Source organism: Cynocephalus volans, chromosome 15 (assembly GCF_027409185.1).
Source record: "Cynocephalus volans isolate mCynVol1 chromosome 15, mCynVol1.pri, whole genome shotgun sequence".
NCBI lineage: Eukaryota > Metazoa > Chordata > Mammalia > Dermoptera > Cynocephalidae > Cynocephalus > Cynocephalus volans.
Window position 1 is genome coordinate 62,415,077 of NC_084474.1, and position 20,299 is coordinate 62,435,375.

The window sequence follows — 20,299 nt, forward strand, 5'->3', positions numbered from 1 at the left end:
TTTTAGATCTTTTCTCTTTTTTTTTTTTTTTTTTTTTTTTTGCCTCCAGTCAGTACAGGGATCTGAACGCATGACCTTGGCGTTATAAAACTGTGCTCTAACCAACTGAGAAAACCGGCTAGCCCTCCTTTAGATCTTTTATTAGGTAATATTATTGTTGGTTAATGGTCTGAACTGCTTATTATAAGAAACTATCATTTTATGTCTCAAACACAAGCATATTCTGATTTGCTTCTGAAACTTAAAGAAATCATGGTGAAGCTAAATGAAAGTAGGTGACAGATTAAAAAAAATGTAAACAAGACAGATGATATGTTTATCGTATTATTTCTTTCTTTTTCCTAGTTGATATTCATGAGAAATTGCCTTGGTGGAGAAAAGATCTTGACTGTATTGGCTTCCAGAGAATTTTTATTCCCTCAGTGGCATTTAGTTTCTGAAGAGATAAATGAATGGCAGACTTGGAACCATCTAGTTTGTGTTTAATACAATTACCTGTTAAGTGTTTACATGCCACAAACTTACTTTTTAATTAAAATAATACTTAGCTCTAATTATTCTGTTCCTTACTTCAAACAGTATCTTGCTAAATGCTAGATACATAGTAGGTGCTCAGTAAATGATTCATTAATTCATTAACCTGGAAAACAGCTGTTAATATGTTCAAGATTCTCACTGTGGATCTGCCTTGCTGTGAAGATTAGTAGGTGTGTAACAAAGTACTCTTTGTTGGTGCCAGAAAAGCATGTTTGATGTGATCAAAGCAAATGTAGTAGCTTAAGATCTTATTGATATTCTAGGTAGCAACAGCAACTATCAACATCTCAGTAAATTCTCAGCAGTTACCATGTGCTTTAAGAAATCCATTTCTATTGTATACTTATATTTTATTACTGTTCTGTTTCCTCAAATAGTCAGGGGAAAAAAAATGTTTTGGCAGACCAGCCAGCAAAAAGACATCCTAGCAAGACTCTAATCAAATCATCAAATAGGAGGCTTATTTCTTTGAGGTTCCAGAGGCCCCCATTTAATAGGTCCTCTCCTCTGTTATTCTGCTTGCAGAGCACTAAGACCACTCTGGTGTCTTATTAGGCCAGAACATTTTCTCTGTTAAATCATTGTCAACTAACACTTCAGAGGAGAATTTAGAGTATTACTATTTTCAGGATTTATTGCATTTTATTAGGGGATTTTTGGAAAGAAAAAAATCTTTATGACTTAAAGTAGCAATGTATAATGGAGGGGATTTTAGATAATAACCTATGGATGCCATTTGGAAAGTTTTTTTTTAAAGGTGTATATTTGGAAAAGTGCTTTCCCAGCATCTCTCAAATCATACCTGATAAGCTGATGCCAAGTTGGTTGAAGTTGTCTCTCCTTTTTCTCCCGAATTAAGAATTTGGCTTTATTATTTTTTACTTTTTAAAAATCATCTTCCACCTGCCTCTTCTATTCTCCTTTCTTTGCTAATTAAGAAGAAGCTGGCTTCCCCACCCCCCACCCCCATACAAGGATACTTCAAAAGTTTGTAGTAAGTTTTGCAGTATCTTTTGTTTTATTTTGTTTTGGTGGTGAGCTGGTATTGGGATCCAAACCCTTGACCTTGAATATGTTTGAATTCCACCTTTCCATGAACTTTTTGAAGTACCCTTGTAATCTAACTTCTGCCCCTATTATTTTCTTGGAATTTGTGATTACTCAAAAATCAAATGAGTACTTCTCAGCTCCCATCCAGTTTGACAATTCCTTGCTACTGACTTTCTCTTTTGAAACTTTCTTTGATTTCAGCATGTCCTTCTCTTGGTTCCCGTTCTACCCCTTCCAACATTTTTTTTCAGATATTCTCATCAGCTTTTCCTCTTCTTCCTATATACAAACAAGCCTCTTCTCTTTTTGTCCTAGTTTCTCCTTGGTTGAATTCTTTCACTCTTTTGTCTTTAGCTATTATCTCAATGCCTGTCACTCACTGCCAGTCCACTCTCTCTTTAGAGCTTCAGAAAGCCTTTTAAACATTGCCACTTGTATCCACTTAAGATGTAAATGAAACAAGCCCCTATCTCAGTTAGGGGCATCACCATTTATTTCACAATTCTTCCCTCCCAATGCTGCTAGATATTATATTTTTCCTTGAACTCTCACTTCTACATCCACTTGGCCACCAGATTCCTTTGTTTGTCCTTCTAAATTAATTCAATAGCTTCTCTTAATCCTCAGTGCTTCTATTTTAGTTTAGACTGTCACCTCTCCTAACATGTCTAATTACGAAAGTCTACTAAGAATAGGCAGTGCCTACATTGTTCTCTTTCAACAGTAATAATGCTTTGGCACATGGCTACCTAATATGACCATTAAATGCCTCTTCATTTAAAATTATGATGGCTCCCCATGCTTACAAGATAAAGCAGGTGCTTCATTCATTCATTCAACCATAATATACTGAATACCTGTCGTAGAGCTGACTCTGAATAAATATTGGTGACCAAAGACCAATTTTATATTTTTTCTCTACTCAGTAATCTAATTCCAACTTAATTCTGTGGGTTTCTTTTCTCCTTCCTAACATTCCTCCTTACTGCCTTCTCCTTCCATTGCTTCATTGTTTCAAAGGCATTATATATTGCAGGTATTCAGATATAGTATACACTCTGCTAAGATATATTGAGGGCAGTCTTTTGAGCACCTCTCACTGCATAAGAATAGACCTTTAGGCCTGGAAGACTTCCTTACCAAAAGACAAACAGTCTTCACAGCCTGTGCTGGTCTTGACAACCTGTGTGAGAATATCTTTCCTGTTTCAGACTCAATGTGTGCTTCTTTGTTCTGCTTAAGCTTATTGTCATATGATACCTGCCTAACCCCACTACTAAATCTATCCCCTGTTGGGAGGAGATGAGGTCCTTTTGCTGCAGCACAAGGGGAGTTGTTTGCAGGTCAGTTGCCCTGCATAATCTGCTGGGAGAAGCCAGCTAGCCTTGGGAGACTGACACCCACTGCTGAAGCTGATCTTGTTCTGTTTCCCCTCTTTGGGAGGAAAGCATTGTTCCATCCAGTGCTTGACTGCATTGTTTTCCTTGGCAACTCTAGTAACAAGGTGCAGTGGGTAGGAGTACTCAGATTTCTACTCCCGATAATGGGCAACAGATGCTACTTGTTCGATAGATACCAAGTTCCAGTTTCCTGGTAGCATTTGTGGAATGCACTTTAAGATACTCAGTAAAGCATTCCTACTCTTTTTATGATTCATCTTCTAGTCTCATTCTATAACTGCAGGAAGAGATGACTTCCTTCATACCCTGTAGCCCAATCATGGAAATGTAAGTTTGAATTGCTTTCTCATTTATGATGTAAGGCCAAATTTCCATGAATACAGAAAATACCTTGTTCTTGAACATCCTTGGTTCCAACATTTTTTATAAAATTGGCTTTATCTTACTGTATATGTCCTTGTACCTAAATGAAATTTTTCCATTAAAATGTTTGCAATTTTTCTTAACCCCTAAGATGTTGTAGACTACAGCTTATCATTGACTGAATGAATGTATTCTTGACTGTAATTTGCAATTGGGACATCACACTGTATTAGGCTGTTTTAGTTGATGCTGTTAGTAACCATTTTTGCATTTTCTACCATTCAAGCTTCTGTTACTTACACCACATATTCTACAATACCAGTTATTACCTAATAATTTTTTAGAGCCAGCCATAAAAAAGTAGAAAAACCATATTTAGGAGAATGGCGAAGAGGACAATAAAAAGAATTAAGTTCATTGAGTATTAGTCAAGATAGGACAAGCTTATGCTTTATAGCAAACAAACCCCCAAATCTCTTTGGCTTAACTCAGTGGATCTAGGTGACTCTCCAGGAAAGCATGTCTTCTATTCAGTAACTTGACCATTGAGGCTACTTAGGTCTTGTAGCTCTATCATTTTCTCACCTCAATAGGACACCTTGGCAAGGGAATAGAGTAAATGTAGAGTTCATAACCTCTTCAAATCCCACTGGACAAAGCTAGTCATATGGCCCCATCATATTGCAAAGGCTAAGATTAATAGCATTTCCAGTGAGAACAGAACTAGATTTATCTAAATTTTGAGAGTAAAGTTCCAATCATAGGAAAGAATATCAAGTATGAGGGGAAACTAACATTTTTCAGGTACCTTCTGCAGAAGTTCCCAAGCATTTTTGATTCGTGGCACCCTTAATATCTCAGTATTTTTGGTATGGATTCCTAGGCCAAAGTAAATAACTAACAGTGCTGTGGATTAAATGGTTAGGTCCAAACAACTTAAAATATATTTACATACTAACAACTTAGTAGCTGTTTGAAAATAATAATACACATAAATTGAAAGATTTTTTTTTTTATTTTTTTTTATTTTTAGTCTTAACCACAGTTACTTACTAATGAGACGTGTGGGCCTCTTGGGCACTTATGCACCTCTCAGACCTTGGAAACATATTGGACACCACCACCCTCATTTCCTGTCCTACACTGATTTTAATGCTTACTTGCTTTTTACTCAGCAACCACCAAAACTCAGGTTTGCAAAGATTAGATGTCACCAAAAAGAGTGTAGTACAATCTAATGCTGAAGCTGTGAACTGCCTTGAGCTAGTAGTTCTCACAGTGGCTGACAGATTTCAGGTATTGCTGTATTTCCTTCAAACCTTTAACTATCCCGTGGCACCCCTGTAAGTGGGTTGCAATGCCCTGGGGTGCCTCAGTGTATAGTTTGGGAACCGTGAGTCTATTGGCCTAGGTACTATATATAGATCACTTACTTCTTACAACAGTTTGGAAGGTAGTTGTTATGATTCTCAAGTTGGATAAGGAAACAAAAATTTGAAAAGGGCTATAAATTCTACCCTAAACCTCCTAGTTAGTAATTAGCAGGGAAGAGGCTTAAACCCAAGCCTTCTGGCTCCAAACCCTATTGCATCATGTTATGTGTCATGAGATTTGCAGGATTAAGGTTTTCACAGCTTCCTCTCCTCATGACCTTTCCTGGATTTCAAGCAACATAGAAACAACTATTTTTTTTAAACATGTGGAAGTGCTTGAAACTCATGGAAATGATTTTAAGTTGAGTCTACTTTTCTCAGCTTTAAGGCACACCTGCTAGAAAATAAACTTTCTTGGGCAGAGATTTAAAAACTTTACAATGGCCCCAAGAAAAACCATTTAAGCTTTGAAATCAAGACAGTAAATTTCTAATTAACTTAGAAATTTTGATGCTACTAATTTTTAATGTGACATTTAGTAAGAACTCCATATCACTTTTCTCCAGCTGTCAGGACAGTCCCTATAAACTAAACCATCTTCCAGCTGTTGCCTAGTTCAGTACAGTCCATGTTGGAATTTTTCCAACTCTGCCTGCATGTAATTTCAAAGTCTCAACAGACCCATGCAAAAATGAACCATAACTATAATCTTTCATGTTACTCATGGTTCTATTTAATTATCTGAAATACTACCTGATAAATACTGCAATCAGAAGAATTCCAGTTTAACAGTAACTACTTCCATATCACTTTTCTGCTCTCATCTAATTTGAAACAGGTTTTGGATTACTACCTCTAAATTATGTAAACTCCTAATCAATGATTAATTTAAAAATCTTAAAGCTGCTGCTTCTTTTTCTTGACTTTTCTTTTTCATTTTCTTTCTTTTCTTTTTTTTTTTTTTATGGTTCCTAAGTGTCAAAAAATTCAGTCCTAGTCAAATGATTTTTTTTTCTTTTCTCGACTTTTGAGGTCTTTATTTTCTCCTAAGCTTTTTGAGGGGATGAAGGATGAGTAGTAGGAACCAAGGAAGAATTAATCGTTACAAAAGAAAACTGTTTTCAAAGAAAATGTAACTTAATGTAGAATAAAAGTACATTTGTATTAAATGCCCCTAACAGATTATAGTTCAGAGAAACATCTGAATAGTGGAAAACTGCTCTTCATTTAAAAACAAATTAATCAGCAAATTGAAATAGACTGACATTTATTGAGCACCCTGTAAATTTATTGGGCATTTTATATTTATTATTTTGTTTGAACCTATACACAATAATGAAAGATCATTGTTCTCACCTTTCCTTTGCAGATGAGGAAACTGACAGCTGAGAATTTGGGGAAATCTCCCAAGTTTATAAGAGGCTCAGTGTTAGAGTTCTCATTCAAACTTGGGTGGGTCTGAATTTACAGCCCTTGGCTTTTACTCACTTGGCTGTGCTGACTTCAAATCAAGATATGTGGGGAAGGGCCCCTGTTTTTTATGTTTTATGATGGTGATTGCATATGAAAACATGATATTAATTTTTTTACTTATCATGTATTTAGTAAGTAAAATGTGACAGCCACCTTTCTAAGAGCTAATTACTGCTGATTGTGAATATTGACATTTATTAAGCTCTATAACATATGCATTTTCTAACAGTCAATGATTTATTTTCAACTCTTATGTTATTTTACACTAGAGATGTCAAAGGATCCCAGTGAGTTGGTGAGGATCTACAATATTAAAAAAATGTTGGACTGGATCTCAGAAGATCTATGTTTGACTCTTCCACTTGCTCTTTCTGTGATTAAGAGAGTCAGTTACTACGTTCCTCACTCAGTTTATTTGTACAATGAGAGGATTAGAACATATGATCTCTGAGGTTCTTCTGAATACTAAAATTCTATGATTTTGCTAAGCACACTCATGTTTTACAGGTCATTCCCAATGATCCATGTGAATACACTGAAATGCTGGTGGCATGTATAACTCAGACCTGAAGAAATATACCTTTGGATTTGGCTTTGGGGAGTTTTTAAATGAGGTACAGTAAATGAAACCTTCAAAACACTACACCAATTGTATTAGTCTTCTATTGCTGCATAACAGATTACCACAAACTTTGCAGCTTAAAACATCACAAATTTGTTATTATGGTTTCCCTGGGTCAGGAGTTTTGGCCATGGTTTAGTTGGGTTGCCTACTCAGGGTCTCGCAAGGCTGCAATCAAGGGGTCAGTGGGCTGCATTCATTCTGGAGCTTGGTCCTTTTCCAAGCTTGGGTTGTTGGCAGAATTCATTTCCTTATGGTTGTGTAATGGAGGTCCTCATTTTCTTGTTGGCTGTCAGCCAGGAGCAGGCAACTCTCAGCTCTTAGAAATGGCCTGCAATTTCTTGCTATGTGGTCCCCTCACAAGTCCTTTCAGAGCCTGGAAATTACTACTTCAAACTCAACATGGGATACTCTTTCCCTTCCGTCTGCTAAAATAGAACCTTATAAAATTATACTGGGCTGAATAGTGTCCCCCAGAATTTATGTCCATGTGGAACCTCACAGTGTGACCATATTTGGAAATTGGGTCTTTGTAGGTGTAATTAGTTAAGTTAATATGAGGCTATACTAATAGGGTAGACCCTAATACAGTGACTGGTATCCTTATAAGAAGAGAAAACAAATACACACAGACACACAGTGGAGAAGATGTCCATATGGCAGTGGAGACAGAGATTGGAGTGAGGCTGCTACTAGCCAAGGAACACTAAGGATTGTCAACAGTCTCCAGAAGTTAGAAGAGGCAAGGAGGGATTCCTTCACTAGAGCCTTCAGAGAGAGCATGGCTCTATAGACAACTTGATTTCAGACTTCTAGTCTCTACAACTGTGAGAGAATAATTTTCTGTTGCTTTAAGCTGCCAAATTTGTGAAACTTTGTTTCAGCAGTCTTAGAAAACTGATACAATGACATAATGCAATCAGGAGAACATCATTGACCTTTGATAGATAACAGTAACCAAATCAAGGGAATGGTATCCTATCACCTTCACCATATTCTGCTGGTTGGAAGGAGTCACAGGTTCCTCCCATCCTGAAGGAGAAAGGATTATACAAGGGCATGACTCCCTGGGAATCACTTTAGGGTGCGTCTGCCACATCAGTGCAAGGTTACGTTGTTTTACCTTGTGAGAGTGGTCCTTCTATTGGGTAGGAATTGAATTAAGCAGCTCTTTCTATCTCTCTTCACAATCTCTAATTATTTCAAAGTTATCTGCTAGGTATTTTATTAAAAAAATTCAGTCTAACTGATATTTTTTTAAAAGGATGGCTCCAAAGTCCTTGACATTTAATTGTGCACTTAATTGTCTTTTTAAGAGTGGATTTGATGAGACTATGACTGCAGGTTGTTTGGAAGATAGAAATTAGTTGATCATTTGAAAGCATAAAGCAGAGAAACAAAGAAGTTTCTTAGTAAACTCTGTTCTCTTAAAAATGTTATTAGCACTTTAACAGATGTTGGTCAATTGAAATAATTGCATGAAGTATCTACCATATATTCAGCATTGTACAAGCTTATTAAGTGTACTTTAGTGCATATTCGCTATTTCAAGTGTTAAAATTATGTGGCTAAAGGAAAGTTGATACTTGTCAGCCAGCAAAATCATTCCCCTCAGATTACTCTATCAGGGATATACTTACACAAAACATTTATAGATTCCACCTCTGTTTATTGGATTTCACAGAACTGCAGTTCAGGGTTAGCAAGAACAAGCAAAGCAAAGAAGTGACTCTATTAAACTATAGGTATCCTGTGGTTTTCATATTGGTTTATGAATCTGAACCTTTACAAATCTGACTGCATTTTGAAGTATTGGTAAACTGATGTTCCAGACATACCTCTCAGATTTTCCTACGGATTTATTTGTGGGCTGTCAGAGAGACATGTGTTTTTCTTTGGGTACTCCCATAGAGCTCCCTTATGGGATAGATTTCAACCCTTAGCCTTGGGGAAAAATAAATGTTTCCCTATATATGAACTTAGTGCATATCATGTTGCATAACTATTCTGGGTGCACAGTCTCTGTACATATTGAATATTTTCTGGGGTTCAAACTTTCCTTTGAGAGATAGTTTGTTTGAAAATCTATTCAGGATTGTCAAAGATAGAGGCTTACATGCTTTCTTACATGGTGCTGTCAAAATCAGGTCCCTGAACTATTCTTCATTTTATAAAGACCATAATTAAAATTCTCTCTTCTTGCCGAATTTCTATCTTCAACACTGCACAAATAATCCTTTAGGGTATTGGTATTTAATACTGTCAGAAAAAGGTATTAAATGCTATAATCCAGAAAGATTATTTGTGTATTATCAAACATGAAAAAATAAAGTACATTTTGGGTCTCTAATCTTAGAATTGCCACGTAATGTAGTGAAGTAAAATTGCTTCACACAAAGAAGTTCATATGGTCAAGTTCCCTAGCTCTGGGTTTTAGCAAAATGAAGTGTTCTATAGCTCCCTAATGAAACTTAAATGATCAAAGGCAGAGTTTCTTCTCTGAGCATTCTGGATTGAGTCCTCAGTGAGAGAGGGCAGAATCCTATAGATAAAATTACAAGCTCTGAAGTCATTTGGCTTATGTTCAATATTCGAGCTCTAGCAGTTTTTAGCTGTAAAATGGGATAGTATGATACATCATAGAGAATTTGTAGTCATTAAATAATGAATGTATATTGCATAACGAGAAGACTAGCACATAGGAAGTACTCAATGTATACTAGCTAAAAAAAAAGCAATAGATATAAAATTTCAACTGAACACTCACTTTCAATCATCTGTAAAGCAAACCTAAGCTATGGAGAAATTTACAAATGATGTTAGTGTTTTCTTTGGCTTAGAATACTTTGGTACCACCTATCCTTGTAGGAAGGACAAAACATTTACTGGCCACCTTCTTCATGTCAGATGGTATGCTAGAGACTTTGCATAGAATAACTCATCAAATTCTCAAATCAGTGAGTTATCTTCATTTTAAAATGAGAAAGTTGAGACTAATAATAAGAATAATAATAGTAATAAGTTACAGAATGTGATTTAAATCCACATGTATTTGACTTCCCAATACAAGCTTTTCTTATTCTACCATGCTTCCCTTTCAAAAGACAAAGTTCCCTGAAATTTGTTTCTTCTGTGTATGATTAGAGAGAAAAGTAAGAATGGAAAGTGATGAAGAGTTCTACCATACAGATAACTTGACATTTCCCGTGAAAAGGCACAAATGATTGTAAATGGTGAACAAGCCTAGAAATTGGGGTGGGGGGGGGAGGTACACCATCAGACACATTCTCAGATTTGCTCTTGTAGATCTTTCTCTTTCTCTCACCCACATATACATTCCGTCACAGTTGCCTGGACCAGTTTGTGTCTATTGGCAATCTTGGGCTCATCTTGAAGGGATGAGGGAGCTGGGAATCATGGGTGGGAAATAACTACATATGCATTTTGAAAAAATTATGCTCACTGCAGTGCAGGCAGCAGATTATTGAAAGGCCAGATGAATGTGGGGAGATGGATTAGGAAGCTATTGCAGTAGTCCTGGTGGAAGATGGTGATTCATAGAATAGATCAGCTGTAATCAAGAGAGTAAAACGTCAATGGATTTCAGTTAGAGGTTAATCAATGGGATTTATGATGGACAGTGTATAAGTTCAAAAAGAATGCTTAGCTCTGTAAGGTTCACTGAGATAGAAGAAACAGAGTAGAATCACGTTTTAGGGGATAGACCAATACATTGGTTCTTTTCGTATCTGCTAAATTTGGATATGCAAAGTTTAGATATGCTGAGTTTGAGACTTCTAAATCGATATGTAGGAGAAGTTGGAAATAAAAATATAAAGCTCAAATAGTCCTGCGTTAGAGATATAAATTTGAGAGGTGATTATAGTATATCTAGTAATGAAAGCTGCAAATGTGAATGTGATTTTCTCAGAAAAGTGTAGAGTGTGAGATAAAAAACAAGCAAATAAACAAACAAACAAAAAACTGCCTATTACTCAGGCTTGAGGAAGTCCAACCTTTGATGGCTGGATGTGTGAGAATGAACCTGCAAAGGAAATACAAGAGTGATCAGAGAGAGAGAAGCAAAACCAGGTGACTGTAGTAAGAGAATATTTCAGAAGGAGAGATAATTAACACATATAGTATTAGATGAGGACTGAAACATGGGTATAGATTTTATAGCATTTGAATGACCTTAGCAAGAGCTCTTTTGGTGAAGTGATGAAGGTGGAAACTGAACTGCAGAGGTTGGAGGAGTAAGCAGGAGGTGAGGAATTGAAACAGTGTGCAGCAAAAACCAACCAGTCAACCAGCCAACCAAGCAAAAACCCTCTTGAGAAGTTTAGTTAGGTTTTTAAAACCTGTAAAAAGCAGTTAGGTTTTCTCTCTTCTTTTTAAAAAAATTATTTAGGAAAAGCAAAACAGTGCCATTTTTATGGCAAATTCTTTCTTGTACCCCAACTAAAACAAACAGACAAAAAACAAAAACAAAAAAGGAGTAAGAAAAGAAAAAAAAAAAAGAAAAACAGAGAGAGAGAGAGAACCAAATTAAAACCAAGGGGAAATCTCTATAACTTTTTAAAAGGTAACTTGATTCTTCCACCTAGAGACTGAAACTGAAATGTGTAATATGCAGATATTCCAGGCCAGTACAGAGGAATCTTCTTACTTGGGGAAAGGCAGGGAGAAGGCAGAAGTGTAGTTATGGTGGTGGTGGGTATTCCAGTTGGCTAAGGTGAAAATCTAGTCAGGCTAAATTACTCTAGAAATTTCCTCATTGTCAGAGCTTGAGTTCTTGGTGTTCCCAAGCCAGTAATGAACTTATTTTTCTTTGTATTCTTATGGGATTTTCCTTTTCCTGGGATAATAGAGAACAATGTTTAAAGAGTTTAAAGAGTGTGAAGGGAGTAGGGGTTAGAGGAAGAAGATCCCCAGTACAAATGAGCACGAAAGAGTAGGAATAAGTGACTTTTAGTTAAAGTTGATTTGTTTTTGAGCACCAACTTGGTAGAAAGGGTTCTACCAGTGTTTTGGGTACTCTTCAACATCTTCCTGCCTATAAGCTTTTTGAAACAAAGATCATATTTTTTCTTTAATTTTAAAAAATTGTATTTTGTAAATTGACATATAGTAATGTTGAGTTTCTTTTGGCATGAAATTCTAAAAATTCACCCATGTTGTTGCATATATCAATAATTTATTGCTGAATAATATTTTATTATATAAATGTACTATAGGTGATTTATCCATTCACCTGTTCAAAGACAATGTTTGTTTCCAATTGTTGGCAATTATAAATAGAATTGCTATAAATATTTGTGTACAGATTTTTGTGTAAACATAAGTTTTCTTTCTCTAAAGTAAATATCCAGGAGTAAGATTACTGGGCCATATTATAAGTGTGTATTTAATTTTGTAAGGCACTCCCAAATTTTTCCAGAGTGGCTTACCATTTTGCATTTTTGTTTTAAAATCAAGATACACACCTACTAGGATGGCTAAAATTCGAAATTCTGACAATTTCAAGTGTCAACAAGGATATTGAGCAACTGGAGCTCTCATATATTGCCAGTAGGAATGCAAGATGGTATAGCTGAGTGAAAAAAGATGAAGGTACAGTCTTTGATAACCTACTCATGGAAGTGACATTTTATTATTTTGCCATACTATATTTGTTACTATCAAGGTGCTAGATCTAGCCCATACTCAAGAGGGGATTACACAAGAGCATAAATACCAGAAAGGAGGAATCATATTTGGAGCCATCCAAGAAGGCTGCTTGCAACAAGGATTTAAAGAACAGGAGAGGAAAGAATAACATATTTACAGAGAATGATATATTTCCATAGATATTTATCATTTCTATTGCTTTTCTTTTATTCCTGATGTTCCAAATTTCCTTCAGCTATTATTTTTCTTTATGTCAGAAAAACATCCTCTATCAATTATTTCAGAGCTTGTCTGCTGACAATGTATTCTCTTAGCTTTCCTTTTCCTGAGAAAAACTTTATTTGGCCTTCATTCCTGAAGGCTATTTCCACTGCCTATAGTATTCTGGGTTAACAGTTCTATTTTTTTCAGCTCTTTAAAAATATTGTTCAACTTGATTCTGACCTCTATGGTTTCTGATTAATTTGACTTGTTGATTCCTTTTAAATAATGTGTCCTTTACTCTGGTCACTTTCAAAATTTTTCTGTCTTAATTTTCACCAGTTTGATCCTGATTCTAAGCATAGATTTCTTTGACTTTCTCCTATTTGGGTTCACTGAGCTTCTTGAATGTGAAGGTTTATGTATTTCACCAGATTTTAGAAGTTTTCAGCTACTGTATTTTCAATTTTTTTAAAGCACTGGACTATTTCTCTTCTTCTTTGGGACTCTAATGATACACATATTAGATCTTTTAGTATATTACTAAAAATCCTTGAGACTCTGTTATTTTTTTTCCAAACTTTTTTCTGTTCAGTTTGGAAATTTTCTGTGGATCTGTCTTCAAGTTCACCTACTCTATTTTCTTCCATCCCCAATTTGTTATTGAGTCTTCACAGTACATTTTTAATTTTGATTATTATTTCTTTGCAGTTCTAAAATTTCCATTTAGTTCTCCTTTATCTCTTCCACTTTTTTTTTCTGATATGTTGAATTTTTTCTTTCATTTCTAGAGTGCCCTCCCTTACTTTTTGTAGCATTTTTATAATATCTCCTGGAAAGTCTTTGTCAGATAATTCCAGTATCTGTGTTGTTTTAGTATTGTGTCTATTGATTGTATTTTTTCATGCAGATTGAGATTTCCCAGTTCTCTATATGACAAATAATTTTAGATTGTATCCTGGATATTTTGGATGTTACATTGTGAGACCATTGATTTTTAAAAAATCTTATAAAAAATGTTGACATTTTTGTTTTAGCAGGCGCCAGTTGACCCAATTGGATTTAAGTCACAAGGTCTGTCCAGCCTTCTGTGGACTGTGGTTTCAGTATCATATTCAAAGCCTTTGCAGTACTATTCTGATCTGTCCAATGTACACACCACCCAATGTCTAGTCTAGGACCTATCTCTTAGTTCAGTTCTCACAGTCTTTGTTATGCTGTTTAGGATCTGATCATGTGTATGCAACTTGAGGGTGAGCCTAGGAGTTCATGAATAATTTTATGGGGTTACTTTCCCAAGCTCCTTCCTGTCCCCAGCACTTTCCAGTTTTCTCATGTTCCCACTGTTGGTCTTCTGGTGAGAAAGCTGGGGCTTTACTTAACTTCCTTTACTGCCCAATCCTTGTGAATTCATCTACATTTGAGACCTATTGGTGGGAAGAGAGAGAGAGAGAGAAAAGAGCAGGGGTTTTGTCCCTGCCTTACTGGGTCTGAGTGCCTGATTTACTGAGCATTAAAACATATTTTCCCTTTAGCATTATATAGTTTTAAAATTTCTTTGGAATACATTTGAAAGAGAAAGTCAGCTTGCTAAAATCTTGTATTTTTCTCATTTGAATCAGAAGACTGCTCTATTTGGTACCAAGCATAGGAAACAAATGGTGGGTCCAGTTTTCTTGGGTAAGTGCCACGTACTGAGGGAATTCTTTGCAAGATAAGAGATCTAAAATCATATGTTAGGTGAGGGATCAGAAAACAGAAAGTGCAAGGAGAAGGGTATAAGAAAGTAATGATTAGTGAATCTAACAGATATTGGCCCTGGTGTGATGACATGATGTTGAAGTTAAAATACCACTACCAGACCTAAATTTTGAATTTTGTTAGGTCTTCAAAGGACATAAGTTTCAAGTCCTACAATGGCTTCACTTTTATAGGACTTAGGTCTGTTCAAAACCACATTTCTTCCTAATATGGTCTAATAATTCAAAGATCACATTTTGATGTTTTTGGTTTCTGGGAGGTCTGTGGAACTCAAAGTAAATAAAAACTAGGACGTTTAACTTTTAACCATACTTTTACCACCCTTCCAATATAAGAACACAAAGGTATTATATTCATATAGAGATAAATCTTATAAAGGTCTAGTTTTATGTGAATAAAACATTTAATAAGTATTGTCCATTTTAGACTCTGAGTTGGGTACTTAAAACCATGTGACTGGTTATCAGAATAAAAATAAAATGATTTTAAAAAATAAACAAAATCCCCTAAGTGGTGCATAAAAATGATGTCATTGAAATCTGAAAACTCTCTTTAACAGTTTATGTTTATACAATGATGTCCAGTTGATGTCTGATATAAAAAAAGCAAAAAAAAAAAAAAAAAAAAAAAAAAACTCTTAGAGAAAATGAACTACTTGAACCTGGGCTGCTGAATGCATTTAAATCCTGAAATTTTAGCAGAATATCCCATTATCTAAATGGGGGAGATAAACTTGAGGTGTAAGGGATATGAAATGCAGTTTGCATTCTTGACTTCTCAGACAGTAGATTTCAGAAAGTGATAAGTTAAAACTTCTGAAGAAAAAGGTAAACTAATTCTGGAGCTGCCAGTGACATATCCTGGCTGGTCTAAAATCAAGGCATTTTCATTAGCCTAGGTGGCCTAAAAGACATGAGACTATTTTATTTTATTTTTGTTGTATAAAAAATACCAAAGCTCTTTAGCTAATCTAGTTATGAGCAGATAATTGGCTAAAGAGAAAAAGACATTGTTCTATGACCACTGACTGCAAGAATTTATGATACACATTTAGTCCGTGCCACATTTGCTTAATTGTTCCATGTAGGTATCTTTAGGGTCAGCGTGAGGTTCTGGCTAAGAGCTTAGTCTCTGCTGTCAGGCTCTGTAGATGCGAATCCTGGCTTCCCTGTTTAGGTCCATCATTTGTTCTTGCTTAAGTTTAATTTAACCCATCATACAATTGGGTTAATATTGTCTATTTCTTAGGGTTATTGTGAGCATTAAATCATCTCATGTAAAATGCTTAGCTCAAATATCTTGCATTTAGTAAACACTCCATAATTGTTAGCTATTGCAGTGATGTAAAGAATCTGTAGAACATATCAAATCAGTCAGTAAAAGCTCTTTACATGAAAAAATGTCCTGTGAAAGCATTCTACATTGGATAAAATGTAGTCCAGAAAGTTTAGAATTGCTGGCCTCTAATGTTTCAAAAAATCATTTAAATTATATTTATAAAATTAAGTTCTATTCAAATATTTACAGAAACTGAGAAATAAGCCTATGGACTCTTGAGTTTCTTAAGAACTCAGTTTAAAAATCCTGAGTTATGTTGAATCTTTTTTCCTTCTCTGTACATAGTAGAGATTCATGTACAAAATTTAGTACCAATCCATTTATCTGCCTACTGCAGAATCAGAATATTTATTTTACTCTACTGAGTTTATTGTCTCAGATGGAAGATTTAACATAAAAAAATTTTTGAATTAACTTTGCATATTTTCAATTAACTTTCTATTCTTGCCATTGAATCTGGTAATCAACATTTCAGCTCTATATATATATTTAAAATGTACACCAAGATGGTGGGGCAGAAAACAAAGTTTAAATAAGAGTTCCATGTTTAAATGTGTGAAAGTCATCAAGAAAAGATTGAGAATTGGTTTTTCTCTGACAAACTTTTAGGACTAAGAAAGGATCAGTTGGCTCTGCTGGGTTATACTCCCACAATGCTTGGTGATAATGATGCCCAATACATATTTTCTGAATGATTGAATTCAGTTCAGTTTTGCCTGCACTTGCCTTTGTTTTTCCCCTCACTGACAACACAGGCTTGTCTTCTGTTTATCCTTCAAGGCTTAGCTCAGTTCCTATCTTTTTCTTTGGAAAACTTGCCATGCTATTGATCTTTCTCTTTAGAGCATTCATGACCTTTCCTGCACAGGTATGGTATGCTCTGTCATAGTTCCATATAAGTACCTGTCTCTCCAACTGGGTGAGGTCATAGAATGTATCACTGACTCTTTTCCCCCGTCCCACAGTGCTGAATATATTATAGAATCTCAGCAAGTATGTATTTGTTTATTCATTATACTCTACTTGGGAGGTTCAAATGTGTGATCCTAAGCTTATGATTCTGCAGATGCTTTGTTATTTTTGTGAACTGGGGCTGGTTTTTTTGGAAATTTATAGATGAGATGATTTGAATATGAAGATGCAGTATTTTTATTCCATCAAGTTTAGCCAAGCTTCCGTAAGCATGGCTCAAGACTCCATGGAAGTCTAGAGTTTACTTATCTGCGACTGTTACTATGGTTTTATTTTCATCTTGGAATGAGCAGCAGAAATACTACTTTACTTCATTAACTCTGTAACATAGTAGGCTTAGACTATATTTACTAAAAGCTTTTTGATGTCAACTGGAGGGCCATGCGAGGTTCTCTGGGCTCTGTTTTCCATAATTAACTAGTTCTGTGCCCCTTTCCTCTGTGTTCTTTTATGGGAATCACAACTATTGCTCAACTCACTGGAATTCAGTACAAGTTGGAAGAGTTTATATCTCATAGCAATCTACACTTCAGTTGGATGAGAACTGTCTCTTCAACAGTGGGGTAAGAAAAAAGCATAAATGAGGCCAAGAAGACCACCCCAGTGAAGAAAGAAAAGATCACTTAAAAAAGATTTTTAGCCATGAAGACAGAGTGTCCTGAGGTTCTATGTGTGAGACCTAGATTTCCTAGAAGAGACCATCCTAAGGATGTGTCCAGGAACAAGCTACAACACCCCTACACAATTGGACCATAGGAGCATAGGCTTGAAGCTTGTATTTGGACCTCATCCAGTGGATTGTTTCTGTTGCCCATCCCACAGACTATCTGCTTCTTGCTAATTCCCTAATTTCCAGGTCCTGTAAACAAGCACTGCTCCTGTGTGGATGACTGAAAAAACAGGCAGAAGACAAAGCAAAATCAGAGAATTGACAGAGCTTGTACATCCCAACAAACACATGAAATGCAGGATTCTAAAGGGGTCCTGGCTAAGCCAGAGTAATAAGGTATTTCCACACTCTTTTTATAGACATATGAACAGCTGATCTGGATCTTTTCTGCTGTAATAAAATCTCACTGTTACTTGGTCTCTGGATAGAAGGCAAACTTTTCAGCTTGCTTTAAATATTATAAGATTTTCTTCCCCCAAATTGTAAACATTCTTCCCATTCTTCTAAAATAACCTCATTTATTTAATTTTGAGATAAAAATCTCTAGGATATTATTTTTACCAATATTGTCCTATGTGCAAGGCACTTCAATCTCTGTCTAGGGAACAAGTGCTACTCCCACTCCCCCCCCAAAAAAAAACCCCAACAAAATCTATTCTGAGGCAAAGTACTGCTCTTTTCCTTTGTGCCAAAAAACTCACTAGGGTTAAAAATCCTGAGGCTACGTGGTGTCTGAAACTTCTCAGAGGTAGCATAGTGTGCTGCTGGGAGCCAGCCAGCTGCAATGCGTTCGGAACAGCACACCCCACATACTGATTAGATCATCTCTGTGCAACCACACATTTATTAGAAACTTAGGAGAATGCTAAGGAACACATCCCTGCACAGTCTTTCCACAAACACTCTTGTAGGTTTCTATCGCCTGTTACTTCTTAGCAACCAAAGGGAGAGAAAAGGAAAAGAATTAAACTATTATCCACTTGCTTAGAATCTGGAAGGATTTGTGAAGACTTAAGTAGGGTGGGGAAACACCCACTCCACCTCTTTTCCCCATTTTTCTTTACTGGAATAGAAATATTGCCTAAAGACATATTAAAGCATTCTGATCTCTCTCTCTCTGTCTCTCTCTTTTGTCTCTCTCTCTCTCTCACACACACACAAAACCAATAACAAAAACTCAACTCTAAATTCACAACATCTAAAGGACCTCTCTCATAATATGCTGCCTGTAAGATACATAAGGCAGAAACCTCTCTATCCAACCACGTAAACTAGAGATAAAGAACTATAGAAGTGAAGATCTAGTTATCAACAATTCCTTCCTACATCTGACCTTCTTCAGATATACTGCAGTTTGATTCCATGTTCTTTTGTTTTGTCATTAGATAGGGAGAATAGGAACCACAGTCCTCTGGAACAGTTGCTTTACAACTTGAGGGCAGAGGATTTCAACTTAGCTGGGCAGGAAGAGGGAATTGTGTCCTGAGAAGCAGGGAATCAGTCTCTGGGAAGGACTCCAAGAAGACTCTCAAGATCCGGATGTTTAGATAAGGAGAGTTGACATGGAGGTGCAACATACCTTCTGCCTTTGCACCTCTCCATCTACCTATCCATCATGCTATTTTTTCATCTGTTGGCATCCTCTCCACTCCAATTCTAGAAAGGTAGTACTTCTATTGCTCTCCATATAGATAAAATCCCAGTTGATTATGCCTTCCACCTTCACGATATTCCCAATAATACTTCTTCCTCTCTAATAATTCCATCCCTACTTTCCTCACAGAGGAATTTCAAGTGGATTTTAACAGGACAGCCTGTTGACTGGGCTAATTCGCACTTAAGTATGAATAATTGATAGCCTTCTTATTACTCCCAGAATGTTTGCATTTTAAGAAGAGTCTTATTACCCCAAAGAATCAATAGTTGGAGACATTTCAGAAACCATGAAGTAAATTAAACCAGGCAGTTTGGGGAAGATTTCCTAGGGGGTGAAGGCAGTGGGCATCTGTTTTATTTGGTCTTAGAACAAACCGGTCTATGAAGGCTAGTATGGGAAAGCCACAAAGCATGAGAAGTCCTCGCTGGCAGTGGGAAAGGAGGGTGTGCTTTGGGAAGAAAACACTGCAAAATGGGTTTGATCTAGAAAAACTTTAGACATTATTTAGGCCAACCTTATCATTTTATTGGTGAGTGAAATATTAACCAGGGATGGCTACTGCCTGAGGAACACTTGCATCACTTCATTGTCCACCAAAGAAGGAGGATGCAGAGTTGGTTGACATCTGTAATTGCAATTTACTTCTAGTGGAGAAATGATTTTATTTTTGTGTTTACTTCTCCATTGAATCTTATGAGCATTTTGCAGGGGGAAGAGCACAGAAAGAAGGTGGGTTGAAGTGCTGGCCCCATCTTCTTGTTTTGTGATCATGAGCATGGCATTTCATCTAGGAGCTTTGGTTCCTCATTTGTTATGATGGGATAATAATAACACACATTGCACAGGGTTGCTGTGGTTCTGAGGAGTCACTGAGATAATGCAGAAATTGGGAAATGGCTAAGTTGAGAGAATCTGTCAAATTTTAGGTCCTTTCTCAATCTTTTGTCAGCTCCTTTTAAAGCCATAGAACACCAGGCACTGGAAATTCAGAGCATACACTAGACTCAGATAGACCTTGTATAATCTTGATTTTTCCATTTGAGTGTTTGTGTGTATGTGTATGTGCATGTGTATTTAAGGGAAGGAGGGTCCCAGAGTCTCTAAGTCAAGGCCTGGCTTTGGAACTGGAACTTGAAGTAAGCATTGATGAATGACAGACTTGTTTTGTGTTGTGCCACCTCAAAAGAGACATACAGATTCTTCATCCTCATG